Source organism: Nothobranchius furzeri, chromosome 5, assembly GCF_043380555.1.
Source record: "Nothobranchius furzeri strain GRZ-AD chromosome 5, NfurGRZ-RIMD1, whole genome shotgun sequence".
NCBI lineage: Eukaryota > Metazoa > Chordata > Actinopteri > Cyprinodontiformes > Nothobranchiidae > Nothobranchius > Nothobranchius furzeri.
In genome coordinates, this window is record NC_091745.1 from 82,631,780 (window position 1) to 82,645,536 (window position 13,757).

Consider the following 13,757-nt stretch of genomic DNA (forward strand, 5'->3'; position numbering starts at 1 on the left):
GATTGAGGGGAGTAATGTGAATAACTACTCTAGCCGTGCTCCTCTTAATATATGAGTACTGTTACTATTGATCATTTGAGAGAGTAAAAGCTTATATTATATAGATGATAACTATATAGTAGGTTGAAGAATTTTTGTTTAGGTGGCGTGAATTGAGGCGGAGATGCAAACAAAGAATGGCACAAGTGGTAACCAGGTTGGAACAAAACCAACAAGAATTGTTGTAGGAGCGGTGAAAACAGTTTCATGTATAGATTTACTTTTTACTAATGCAAAATCACTGTGCTCTAAGGCGATGTCAGTCGGGGTGGGCTGTATTGATCATAATTTAATTATGATTAATAGAAGAACTAAAGTCCTTAAATCTGGACAGAAAATAATTATTAAACGAGTTTTTAGGGATTTTAATGAATGTAGCTTTTGTGATGATGTCAGAAATGTTGGTTGGGCACAGGTACAAGGGAGCAAAGATACGGATGAAGCATTAGAGAGTTTTACAAAACTGATGATGCCAGTCATAGATAAACATGCACCGTTAAGAAAAATGACAGTAAGGAATGTGGTATCACCGTGGTTAGATGGTGAATTAAAAGAATATGAGGAAAAGGGATGTTATTAAGGCAGAAACAATCACATCGGGGGATGATGTAGTATGGGAAAGGTACAAGAGGTTAAGGAATTATGTTACAAAACTAAATAGAATGAAAAAGAAGGTGTATTACAAGAACAAGTTTGTGAATGTAAAAGAGGATAGAAAGAAACTATGGAATACGTTAAATGAGGTTATGGGTAGGAAACCGAAGTTATTCCCAACATATTTGGAAGTTGGCAATTCATTTTTGAGTAAACCTGTTGATATAGCAAATCAATTAAGTGATAATTTCATTAATAAGGTTTGAAAATTTCAAGATGATATGAAAGTAGGGTTAGGAGGGGATTTGACTGGAAAAATTATTAAAGATAAAATAATGGGTAGTAAATCATGTTCTTTTTCATTTAAATTAGTGACAGTTGATATGGTGAAGGTGTTTACAGAAAATGAAAGTGAGACCTGCTGGTACTGATGAACTGGATGTGAAGTTATTGCAGTTAGTGGTGGATGAGATTGCAATTCCGGTGTCTCACATTATTAATTTGAGTTTGGAAGAATGTAAATGTCCAGGGAAATGGAAAATGGCAAAAATTCTTCATCTTCCAAAAAATAATAAGGAGCATTTTTCTGAGAAAAATAGTAGGCCGGTGAGAATTTCACCGATTTTAGGGAAATTAATAGAAAAACTGGTTTTTGATCAAATAACTCTATATTTCGAGGAAAATGAGTTGAATTCTAAATTTCAGCATGCATATAAAAAGGGGTACTCAACAACAACAGCACTAGCACAGATGACTAATGATTGGATGACTAATATGGATAATAGAAAACTAACTGGTATGGTATTATTGGATATGAGTACGGCATTTGATCTACTGGATCATAATCTATTACTGATAAAATTAGGGTTGTATGGTTTTCATGAATCAGCTATTAAACGGGTGGAAAGTGACTTAACTGGAAGGGGATTTATGGTATTGTTTAATGGCAGTTATTCTCGAAGGAAGAATCTTTTATGTGGGGTTCCGCAGGGAAGTTGTCTTGTTATTTTCAATTTTTACTAATGATCTTCCATTTATGTTAGAATGTGCCGTGTAGGGTTGTCACGGTATGAAAATTTATCCTCACGGTTATTGTGACCAAAATTATCACGGTTTTCGGTATTATCGTGGTATTTTTTAAACGGTGTTGCATATGTTCAGAAAGCATTGATAGTCCTGTTCTACACAAACTGAAATAGTTTAGAAAAGGTTTAACAGTGTTTATTAAACCTAAAATAACACAAGCCTTAGCAAAAGTGCAACTTTTCACAAGTAAAGGAACAAAGAGCTTCTTTTTCTGGAACATGTTACAGTAGTCAGTGCAGGTTTAAATTATACAAATCCAAACATTCAAAACATAAACAATATGTAAACAAATCAAAGAAACACCACTTGTTTTCTCATATACTTGTTTTCTTCATTATCAAAATGAAAATCTAAAACTCCAGTCCACACTTGACTTGAGCGCTGTACAAGTCAACCTTAAAAAATATGTAGTTAAAATAAATAGCCACTTTAAACCAATGACTAAAATAACTACTACACTATGTAATCAAATCCAAATGTTCAAGTATGAATGGCATTGAATAAGTAAACAAATCAATGACAAGGAACTAATTGTATATTTCTCTTCATCATCAACAAATAAGATGCTTCATCCAGCAACAGGGTGTCCGTGACACGGTTTAAATGCTGGCAGAGGACGCTGCGGCTGCAGTATATAATGACTCGTTGCATTCTCCCTCAACCAAAAGTCCTCACGCCATGCATTTAAGCTAAAATGCTAATGTTAACTTACCTTGCACTGGCTGTAGAGACGTGGGTGATGGTCAAGCAGATGTGCCATTAGATTCGAAGTGTTGCTGCCTTTTGCAGACACTTGTTTCCTGCACGTTCTGCAAACGGGATAGCAGTCTTCTATTAACTGTCCCTCAGCATTTTTCAGAAATCCAAAATATGCCCATACTTCCGATTTAGTCTTCTTTGAGGGCTGATGGATGTCCTGGGCGCTGCCGTCTCCTCCTTCGGCCATTATTTCAGCTTCAAAGTTTTGGTGCCATTGCAAACTAAAAAGTGCGTGTGCGCGCCGCGGGAACTTCAGCTGAAGCGACGGTGGCTGGTAAGGGTCACCGCGCCGAAACCGCGGCCACGGTAAACCCACCGAGATAATTTAGTTTTTTAAAAACTGGACGGTTATTTTTATTGTCAACTTTTTTTTACCGGGGTTTACCGCTATACCGGTTACCGTGACAACCCTAGTGCCATGATTGTATTATATGCGGATGATTTGATTTTATATGTAGTGGAAAGGAATCTGGAGGAATTAAATTCTATTTTGGAAAAGGAACTGAGGTTAGTAGAAGGGTGGATTAATGAAAATAAGTTGGCTATTAATGTGGAGAAGACTAAATGTATGGTGATGGGATCACCTCATTTGTTGAGAGAACCTGTATTGAATTTATGCATAAGGGAAATACCAATTGAGCAGGTTAGAGAAGTTAGGTTACTGGGTTTAACAGCTGATGAAACGTTAAGTTGGAATAGTCAAGTGAAACAGATTTTAATTAAAATGGGAAAGAACATGGCAATGGTGAGGAATGGTAGAAAATGTATTCCATATTTAAGTAGAAAAGTATTAGTTGAAGCTCTTGTTTTGTGCCACTTGGACTATTGTGCAGTAATTTGGGCTGCTACTATGGAAGCAAACTTAAATAAGTTACAGGTCGCACAAAATAAGGCTGCTAGATTAGTCTTAAATTGTTCTTTTAGGAGTTGTGAGGACATGCATACTGCTCTAGCATGGATGGGTGTAAGAAGTAGAATAAAGTACATACTTATAAAATTTATTAGGAATGTTATAAATACACAGACACCAGACATTTCTTTAAATCAGCTGACATTTTTTTAGAGATGTTCACCAACATGCTACGTGTCAAGCTGATGGCTGCTTTTTGTTGCCAGTTAGTCGAACTAATTTTCTTCATAGGTCAGTAATGTATAGAGCTATGGTGGAATGAAATAGTTTACCACAAATCTTGAGGGGTCAGCTACAAAGAAGTGATTTTTGTAAGAGGTTGCAGATATTTATTTATACCCTTTTTACACGAGTTTGAGGAAGATGAGTTTTATGTTTTATTTTATGTTTTGTTGTCCTGTATGTGTGGAGTAATTTGCGTTTTATGTTACGGGAAATGTATGTAATTTTGGTGCTGTATTGGGTGGAATGTGGTGTGCTCTTATAGTGGAGATTTATATTGTATAGTGAAATGGATTGTTTGTTTGTGAGCCCAGTGTTGATGCATGAATAATGTTTTCTTTTTTGGATGATGTTATGACCCCAGGAAGAATAGCAACTGTTTTAACAGTGGCTATTGGGGATCTTAACAAACAAACAAACAAACAAACAAGCAAACAAACACACACACACACACACACACACACACACACACACACACACACACACACACACAGGTGGAGTGGGTGGGGAAAACAGGTCTTTATATAATGAGCCTTATTATGCATATTTTGTTTGGCCATTTATCCAAGCTCCAACAAAATTTTAAATGCTTTATAGAGGCTCAGATTTTAACATTGTTCAATATTACACTGAACAAAAATATAAACTCAACACTTTTGCTTTTGCTTCCATTTTTCATGAACTGGACTCAGACTTCTGAAACTTTTTTCAACATGCACAAAACATATACCTCTCAAATATTGTTCAGAAATCTGTCTACTTGTGTGTTAGTGAGCATTTTTCCTTTAATACATCCCACCTCACAGGTGTGGTATATCAAGGTGCATAATAGACAGCAAGAATAATGTACAGGTGTGCCTTAGACTGCCCACAATAAAAGGCCACCCTGAATGTGTAGTTTGATCAAACAACACAAGGCCACAGATGCTGGGAGATTCAGAGACCATGTAATTGGCATGCTGACTGTAGGAATGGCTACCAGAGCTGTTGCCTGTGAAATGAATGTTCATTTTGCTACCATAAGCTGTCTCCAAAGGTGTTGTAGAGGATTTTGTAGTACATCCAACTAGCCTCACAAACCCAGACCACGTGTGACCACACCAGCCCAGGACCTTCACATCTGGCATGTTCACCTCCAGGATCTTCTGAGACCCGCCACCCAGACCGCTGCAGCAACAATCAGTTTACTTAACCAGAGAATTTCTGCACAAACTGTCAGAAACCGTCTCAGTGAAGCTCATCTGCATGCTCATCGTCCTCATCGGGGTCTAGACCTGGCTGCAGTCCATCGTCATAACTGACTTGAGTGGGCAAACACTCACAAACATCCCAGTTCTTGCGTGGCCAGCATTCTCACCAGATATGTCACCATTGAGCATGTTTGGGATACTCTGGATCAGCGTATACGACCGTGTGTTCCGGTTCCTGCCAATGTTCAACAACTTCGCACAGCTGTTGAAGAGGAGTGGACCAACATTCCACAGGCTGCAATCAACAACCTTATCAACTCTATGTGACAAAGATGGGATGCATGGTGGCGCAGTGGTTAGCACTGTTGCCTCGCAGCACGAAGGTTGCAGGTTCGAAACTCGGCTGCGGCCTTTCTGTGTGGAGTTGCGTGTTCTCCCCATGCATGCATGGGTTTCCTCCGGGTATTCCGGTTTCCCCCACAGATCACAACATGCCCTATAGGTTATACGTTGTAAGTTGCTTTGGATAAAAGCATCTGGCAAATAAATAAACATAAACATAAAGGTGTACTGCCCTGCGCGAGGCAAATGGTGACCACACCAGATACTAACTAGTTTTCTGCCCCACAACCCCCCATAGAGCAAAACTGTGCACATGTCAGGGTGGCCTTTTATTGTGGGCAGTCTAAGGCACACCTGTACATTATTCATGCTGTCTAATCAGCCCCTTAATATGCCACACCTGTGAAGTGGGATGGATTAGCTTGGTAAAAGAAAAGTGCTCTCTATCACACATGTAGACAGATTTCAGAATAATATTTGAGAGTCATGGGACTTTTATGCATGTAGAAAAATTTTCAGATGTTTGAGTTCAGCTCATGAAAAGTGGGAGCAAATACAAAAATGTTGCATTTATATTTTTGTTCAGTGTACATTTATTTCAGTAATTAAACTAGACTGAGAGGCCATCTGAAGACTCTGTGATGTCAATAGTCCCCACCAATAATTTGACTGCCACTGCAAACAAACAACAAGCCATTCAATGTCTTGTTACCCTAGAGGTGAAGAAAGGGTTAAATGACATTCTCTCCTTGAGTCCTACCTCCGTAACACATATGGCCTGGTGAAATTGCCTGCGCATGCTGTCATGGGAGACTCATGTGAGACAAACTACGCCGAACGTTAGCAGCGCCAAAGCTCAAAGGAAAACGTTCCAGTCTTTTGCAAGACTCACAAAAGTGAGTGAATGTAACCGAGGGTCCTGAGAGGATCATTCATTCGTTCATTCATTCACTGAGCACCTTCCACAACCTTTAGCCGAAGCCCAGGGTGCTGAACACAACAATAAACAGGCATCAATAAAAACAATAAAAATTAAAAACAGAATAAAAAACTGCATAAAAACTGATGAGAACAATTGTGAAACAATTAAAATCAAGACTAAATGTCAGGCCCCAGTGGTGAAAATGCCTGGACATAATAATCAATCAAGAGTCTCACAAAAGTCGTTTACATACTTCCATCAGAGCTACAGACGATTTACCTGCTGATTTACCTTTCTCCGACAGAGAAAGAGAACTCACCATGTTAATCGTGGTTCTCTTTCTTTCTGAGTCTAACTTCTATTTAGACTTTGGTTGGTTTTAAATTTTGAAAAATTTTTGACTAATACAATAATTTACCTTTAACCCTCTGGAGGCAGGCGTTGCAGATTTGCAACGTTAAAACCTACCTACCTGGTTACTCCACATACGTATTTCATGAGCATTTTTAACTCAGAAGTTCCCCTGAAGGACTTACTTGTTCGTCATTTTATCAAAACTTATTTTGAGCCTGAGAGGGTTAACCAAGACTAAAACTAGATACAATTTGTAAAAAACTTTAGCTTCCACCAGAGGGCAGAAAACATGTTTACGATTAAAGTAGCTTTTGAGGAAAACTGATCCTATTAGTATTATAAAAATGAAAGTGCTCTTAAAAACTTAGAAATATGTGGATAGATATGAAACAATTGTTAACTCATTCACTGCCAATGATAACCAAAGTCGTCATTTGCATTTTTTTACTGTGTGGGCATCGAAATGAGAACAAACATCTCAGCATCCAGCAATCAATGATGAACAAGGGTATGCTTCTAGACCTTCAGAAAGAGAAAAACAAAGGAAAAAAGGGACACACAACAATACAACAGGAGCAAACAATCACTGCATCAACCTGATTAAGAAATATAAAATCAACATTGTTTTACTGAACAATCACACAATAATAAATCACAGTGCATTTAGTGCCCACCACAGCCTTAAGACGTGTTGATTGTGCCCAAGTCCATACAAATGAGAGCACTATGTGAGCACCTGTGTGCATACACGTGCTTGTATATGTAAGGTTACTCTATAGAAGCGTCCAATAGAGAGTGTGAGGGGCCACAGATCTGACCCCAAAGATGTGTAGGAGATGGAAGGAGCTCCAAGTCCCAGAGATCCAGGAGCTGCCCCAGAGTGCAGGGACCCCAGGGAGACTGCAACCAGAAAAGCCCCTGCTCCCCTCGAGAGGCGCAGAGGATTGCCCCGGGTGGTCAAAACCAGCAGCCGGCAGAGTCCCGGGGAAATATCAGCGGCAAGCCCACAGGCCCGCTTGCAGCCTCCCACCCCCAAGCAGGCCGAGCCCGGAGCCCAGCGACCCGGGACCCAGGGGCGACCACCCCTGCCCGGGACCCAACAGAGCCCAGTGACCCAGATCCCACCAGGCAGCCACCGGGATTGACCAGGCAGGCGCCAGAAATCTTAAACCCCCTGCCCCGGGAGCTGCGAACACGCAGGCAGTCGCACAAGAAGTCCCAGCAGAGGGGAGGAGTCCAAAACCACCTGACATAGTCATACACAGACACAGTCACACACTCCCTCCCTCATGCTCACACATGCACATACAACCTAAGACTTACAAAAATGAATGCTAGACACCCACTCCTGCTGCCCATACACACCCTATTCACTCTGGTCTCGGTACTGCTGCACAAAAGGTTACAGCCATCACTGGTTCCCAGAGTTAGCCCCTTTCTGCTGGGGTGATGATGAGCAGCCACCCCTGCCCAGTGCATATGTTTTATTTGGATTTACTTCCACAAGTTGCAACCCACCCAAGGCACAGTGTTTTTTCTGTTGGGAGAAATTAGCTAACAGTAGCATGAAGCCAGCACATCTGCAGCGTCATCTTAAGACAAAACATGGATGTCATGTTGGTAAGCCACCGGATTTTTTAAAGAGGAAACTGTCTGAATTCAGATCATATCAAGACATGATGCGGAAGGCCTCCACAACATCAGCCAAAGCCCTGGAGGCCTCTTATGCAGTGGCTTTGCTCATAGCTAAAGCCAAGAAGCCATTCACCATCGCTGAAGACCTCCTCCTTCCAGCGGCTGTAGTGCTGGCTGAGACTATGCTGGACAAACGCGCAGCAGAGAAATGAAAGACCGTGCCTTTGTCAAACGACACTATTTGCCGCAGAATCGATAAAATGGGAACAGACATTGTCGAGCAAGTTGTGGGAAAACTTAGCGACTCCTTTTCACTCCAGCTGGATGAATCCACAGATGTCAGTGGAAATGCACAACTTGTTGCTTTTGTGAGGTACGTTGATGCTGATGACATTTATGAGCACATACTATTCTGCAAAAGCTTGGAAGGGGAAACAACAGGAGAGGACATATTTCATGTTGACAGTGGTGCTTTCTGTGAATATGGTTTGAGCTGGAAGTTCTGCAGCAGCATCTGTACGGACGCAGCCGCATCAATGACGGGCCGCGCGACAGGGCTGATAGCGCGCATTAAAAAAGAAACCCCCATGATGTGGACTCACTGTGTCGTACACAGGGAAGCATTGGCATCCAAGAAAATGAGCCCTGTGTCACATGACGTTTTGAACAGCAGCATCAACATGATCAACTTCAGTAAGTCAAGGCCATTTAATGCACGCCTGTTTTCCCGCCTCTGCGAAAATATGGGAGCTGAACACACACAACTGCTGCTGCACACAGTAGTGCGCTGGCTCTCTCGAGGGAAAATACTCAACCGGCTGTTGGAATTAAGATCCGAAGTGCACGCCTTCCTGACTGAGCACAGATCTCCCCATGCCACCTTGTTTCAGGACACAGAATGGCTTGCAAAGCTGTGTTATCTGGCAGATATTCAGCAAACTGAACGAACTGAATACATCTCTGCAGGGCAAGAACTCCAGCATTTTAAACCTGTATGACAAGGTGGGTGGCTTCCTGAAGAAAGCAGCACTGTGCAGGAGGGCCTGTGCACAGGATGATTTCACCTGCTTTCCTCAACTGGAGGTTTTCCTCTAGTGAGGATGTGGACAGAGCACAGGTCAAGTTGATCATCGTGGAACATTTGACCAAGTTGATTCAGGATTTTCATTCCTATTTTCCTGACATGGAGGAGAAATCTGCACAGCTGGATTGGGTGAGAAACCCTTTTCTCTTGTCTGAAGCGAACCGAAGAAAGCTCCCTGTCACCTATCAGGAAAAACTCTTGGAAGTGTCATCTGACCGTGGCCTCCAGATGAAGTTTTCCATGTGCACTCTTTCACAGTTTTGGGTGTATGTAAAGCAGGAGCACCATGACATGGGACAGAAAGCTTTGGAGCAGCTACTACCCTTTGCCTCCACATATTTATGTGAGGCCTCCTTCTCTGCAATGACACTGATCAAGACAAAGCAGAGAAGCAGACTGTCAAGAAAAGAGCTTGGTCACAGCAGTTGCCTCCTTGCCACCAAGGATGAAAAAGATCCTCAGTGAAGCACAAGCCCAAAGTGTCTCACTAAAAGGCTTGTAAAAACACTCAGTTCAGTGCAGTAATGTTAAGATTTCAGTCTTCCATTTGATTTTTAAAAATATATTTTGAGATTTACATTTGCCTCTCCCTGGGCTGCCACCTTACCGTGGTGGAGGGGTTTGAGTGTCTCAATGATCCTAGGAGCTAAGTTGTCTGAGGCTTTCTGCCTCTGGCAGGGTCACCCATGGCAAACAGGTCCTGGGTGAGGGATCAGACAAAGAGCAGCCCGAAGATCTCTTATGATGAATTATATGAATGGAAGCCGTGTTCCCTCACCCAGATGTGGGTCACTGGGGCCCCCCTCTGGAGCCAGGCCTGGAGGTGGGGCACATTGGTGAGCGCCTGGTGACCGGGCTTTAGGAGTGTCTTGAAAATTGAAAAGGAAGCCCCTGTTCTGGTAGTGCTTGAGGAGGAGCAATGTGGTTTTCGTCCTGGCCATGGAACTGTGGACCAGCTCTATACCCTTGCAAGGGTGATGGAGGGGGCATGGGAGTTTGCCCAACCAATCCACATGTGTTTTGTGGATTTGGAGAAGGCTTATGACCGTGTCCCCAGAGGCACCCTGTGGGGGACACTCCAGGAGTATGGGGTGGGTGGCTTTCTGTTTAGGGCTATTCAGTCCCTTTACCAGAGGAGCGTGAGTTTGGTCCGCACAGCCGGTAGTAAGTCTGACCTGTTCCCGGTGAGGGTTGGACTCCCCCAGGGCTGCCCTTTGTCACCGGTTCTGTTCATTACCTTTATGGACAGAATTTCTAGGCGCAGCCGTGGTGTGGAGTGTGTCGAGTTTGGTGGCAGGAGAATCTTGTCTCTGCTTTTTGCGGATGATGTGGTCCTCCTAGTTTCATCCAGCTCTGACTTTCAGCTCTTGCTGGGTAGGTTCGCGGTCGAGTGTGAAGCGGCTGGGATGAGGATCAGCACCTCCAAATCTGAGACCATGGTTCTCGACCGGAAAAGGGTGGCTTGCCAACTCCGGGTCGGGGTAGAGGTCCTACCTCAAGTGGAGGAGTTTAAGTATCTCGGGGTCTTGTTCACGAGTGAGGGTAGGAGGGATTGGGAGATCAACAGGCGGATTGGTTCGGTGTCTGCAGTGATGCGGACGCTGAGCCGATCTGTCGTGGTGAAGAGGGAGCTGAGCCAGAAAGCCAGGCTCTCGATTTACCGGTCGATCTACGTCCCAATCCTCACCTATGGTCATGAGCTTTGGGTAGTGATCGAAAGAACGAGATCGCGGATACAAGCGGCCGAAATGAGTTTCCTCTGTAGGGTGGCCGGGCTCAGCCTTAGAGATAGGGTGAGGAGCTCGGACATTCGGTAGGGACTCAGAGTAGAACCGCTGCTCCCCCGGATCGAAAGGAGTCAGTTGAGGTGGTTTGGGCATCTGGTCAGGATGCCTCCTGGACGCCTCCCCGGGGAGGTGTTTCGGGCATGTCCTGCCGGCAGGAGGCCCCCGGGTCGACCCAGGACACGTTGGAGATGTTACATCTCCATTCTGGTCCGGGAACGCCTTGGGGTCCTGCTAGAGGAGCTGGTGGAGAAGGCTGGGGAGAGGACGGTCTGGAGCTCCCTAGTTGGGATGCTGCCCCCGCGACCCGGACCCGGATAAGCGGAGGAAGACGACGACAATAAAAGACAAATCTGTGACATTGCTGACAATTCCACTTCTTCATTTTGCATACAGTATCTTTATGTTGCTTATAGACAGATGATCTGATGGACACATGGCATCATTGGGCGAGACATCCGCAAACCTCTGCCATCTTGTGTGGTGACCACCATCAGAGCAGCCTTTCCAGATGAAGCTGGACACTACAAAGGCTTCCAGTGGCCTAGTCTGGACTAGTGTGGCTCAGAAAATATTACTTTGTACATAAACCAACTGGAAAATGTTAGTATTTGCTGCTTGTAATCCACTGACTTGAAACAAACATTAAATTATGCCATTCCTGATATTGGTCATTGCAAAACATTATCTTACTGACAAAGTTTTTACAAATTGTAAAGTTTCTTTTTACAACCCCACTGGCAGTCTAGCTGTGTGTGTGTAAGTACATCAGAGTGAAATGAGAAAATAAAAGGTGGGTTTATCTATAGTGAAAAAAAGCAGTGAGTGTAAAATAATGAGGTGTTTAGTGATGGTATGAATGTTTTATTTTACAAAAGGTTTATATATATATATATACACAAGTTTATACCAAATGTTAAAACAACTCCCTCTTGTTAAATGAGGGAGTGTAAACACACTAACCTAAATTTAAATATGAAAACTGATAAGCAAACCAAAACCAAACCAAAAAAATAATAATGGCCCACAATTCAATAACTATAAACAAACTAAACTACAAATTACAAACTAAAGATCTACAGTCAAGATCAATTACTAAAATTCAAACAGTCACAGCTAAGGAGATCACCAGATTCGGTCCGTGTCTCCCTGAATGGCTCTGCTTAATTATGCCCAAGGTGAAGGCTGATTGCTGATTGGGTGAAGTAGCACCGCTGCTGCTGCTCCTAGGTGTGGCTCTCGCTCTGGTGATGAACCTGCTGGGAGGAGGAGTGGTGGAACTGGAGCTGTGACTGGGGCTGAATGGCAGGGAAATGGGAGAAAGCAGTAGCATGACCGGAGGGCTGGAGCAAACTTACAGAGACCGTAACAAGTTCTAAAAGTACATTTGGAAATTTTACTCGACTCTGCAAATTATCCAAAATAAATAAATAAACTTAGGTCAATACATTGAATTTAAAATCTACCTGTTTTGAAAACCTTGACTTCCTGATGAGCTGCCCAACAGCCTTGTTGTTTTCTACTCTGTCACACAGAGCTGCCAGGCTCCAGGATCTGCAGCCCTGATTGTAGTTACTGAGGAGCTCAGTAGCTGAGGGTTCTTGTTGTAGGTTTCCTGCTGCCTGCTGAGTGGTGCTGTGGCATCCTCTGTAATCAAAATATAAGAATCAGTTATATATAAACTGAATATTTACTAAACAAACAAAAAAAACATTTACCATAAGTCGGTTTATCTTAGGCTGCACAGACCATCCACCTTTTTTAAAGCGTGGATAGCGCGCTGCATATCTGTCCACACCGGCCTTGGTTCTGGCCATGTCTCTGTTGCCATTGCTGTTGTAGCGAAGAGCAGCCAGCAGCAATCTGAAATAGAGAAATAGTAGGGCTGCTCAATTAATCGAATTTTAATCCCAATTACAATCTGAGTTTTGAACAATTATAAAAACAAAGCAAGCCGATTATTTGCTCCTCCCTCTTGCGCTGCCCTGAGTTGCAAATGAAGCACTCCTCCCACAGTGTTGCCAACTTAGCGACTTTGACGCTATTTCTAACAGCTTTTCAGACCCCCTTCTTGACTTTGTAAATCTTAAAAGTTCCTAGCGAACACCTCAGAAACATCTCTGGTAAACCTTAGCTTCTTTCTGGATAACTGTCGTTGACATTTCCTGCAGGTTAGCTAAACACTCTGCCTGCGTTCCGGACCGTTCTTCAGGACATTAGGAATGGGAATGATGTAGTGATTTGTCAGTTGCTAAAGAAATGGCTCTCAGTTGGATTAACCAGTGTGAGTGACACACACCGTACCTGCGGGCTCCAGGCCACGAGAATCCACAGGGCGGGAGAGGAGGGACCAAACCAAAAACAACCCACAAGGGTGGGCGAGGAGGGACAAGGGGAGACTTGAAGGCCGGCGACGGGGAGACAGGAGCCAGGAACAGGGAAGCCTGGGGGACCGGTGACGGGGAGACAGGACCCGGGAACAGGGAAGCCTGGGGGGCCGGCGACGGGGAGACAGGAGCCGGGAACAGGGAAGTCTGGGGTATGGAGACCCTGGAGGGGGATGACTGAGAGGGGACTTCAGAGGAGGACGACTAAGAGGGGACACATGGGGCTCTGGAGAGTGTGGGGACGAAGACTCTGGTGGGGAAGAAGACACTGCAGGCGTTGACCCGGGGACTGGGGGCGTCCACTCAGGGCCTGGGGGCGTCCACTCGGGGACTGGGGGCGTCCACTCGGGGACTGGGGGCGTCCACTCGGGGACTGGGGGCGTCGACCCTGGGACTGGGGGCGTTGACTCTGGGAAGGGCTGGACCAAAACCTCGTGGACGGGCCGGAC

The 13,757-nt window shown here is 43.9% G+C and overlaps 1 protein-coding gene across 1 annotated transcript in view; it reads left to right on the top strand.

The window, feature by feature from the left end:
* The window catches only part of kif13a (kinesin family member 13A), a 218,133-nt gene that overhangs the window by 34,422 nt on the left and 169,954 nt on the right, over nucleotides 1-13,757 (top strand). The gene's annotated exons all lie outside the window — the stretch shown is intronic.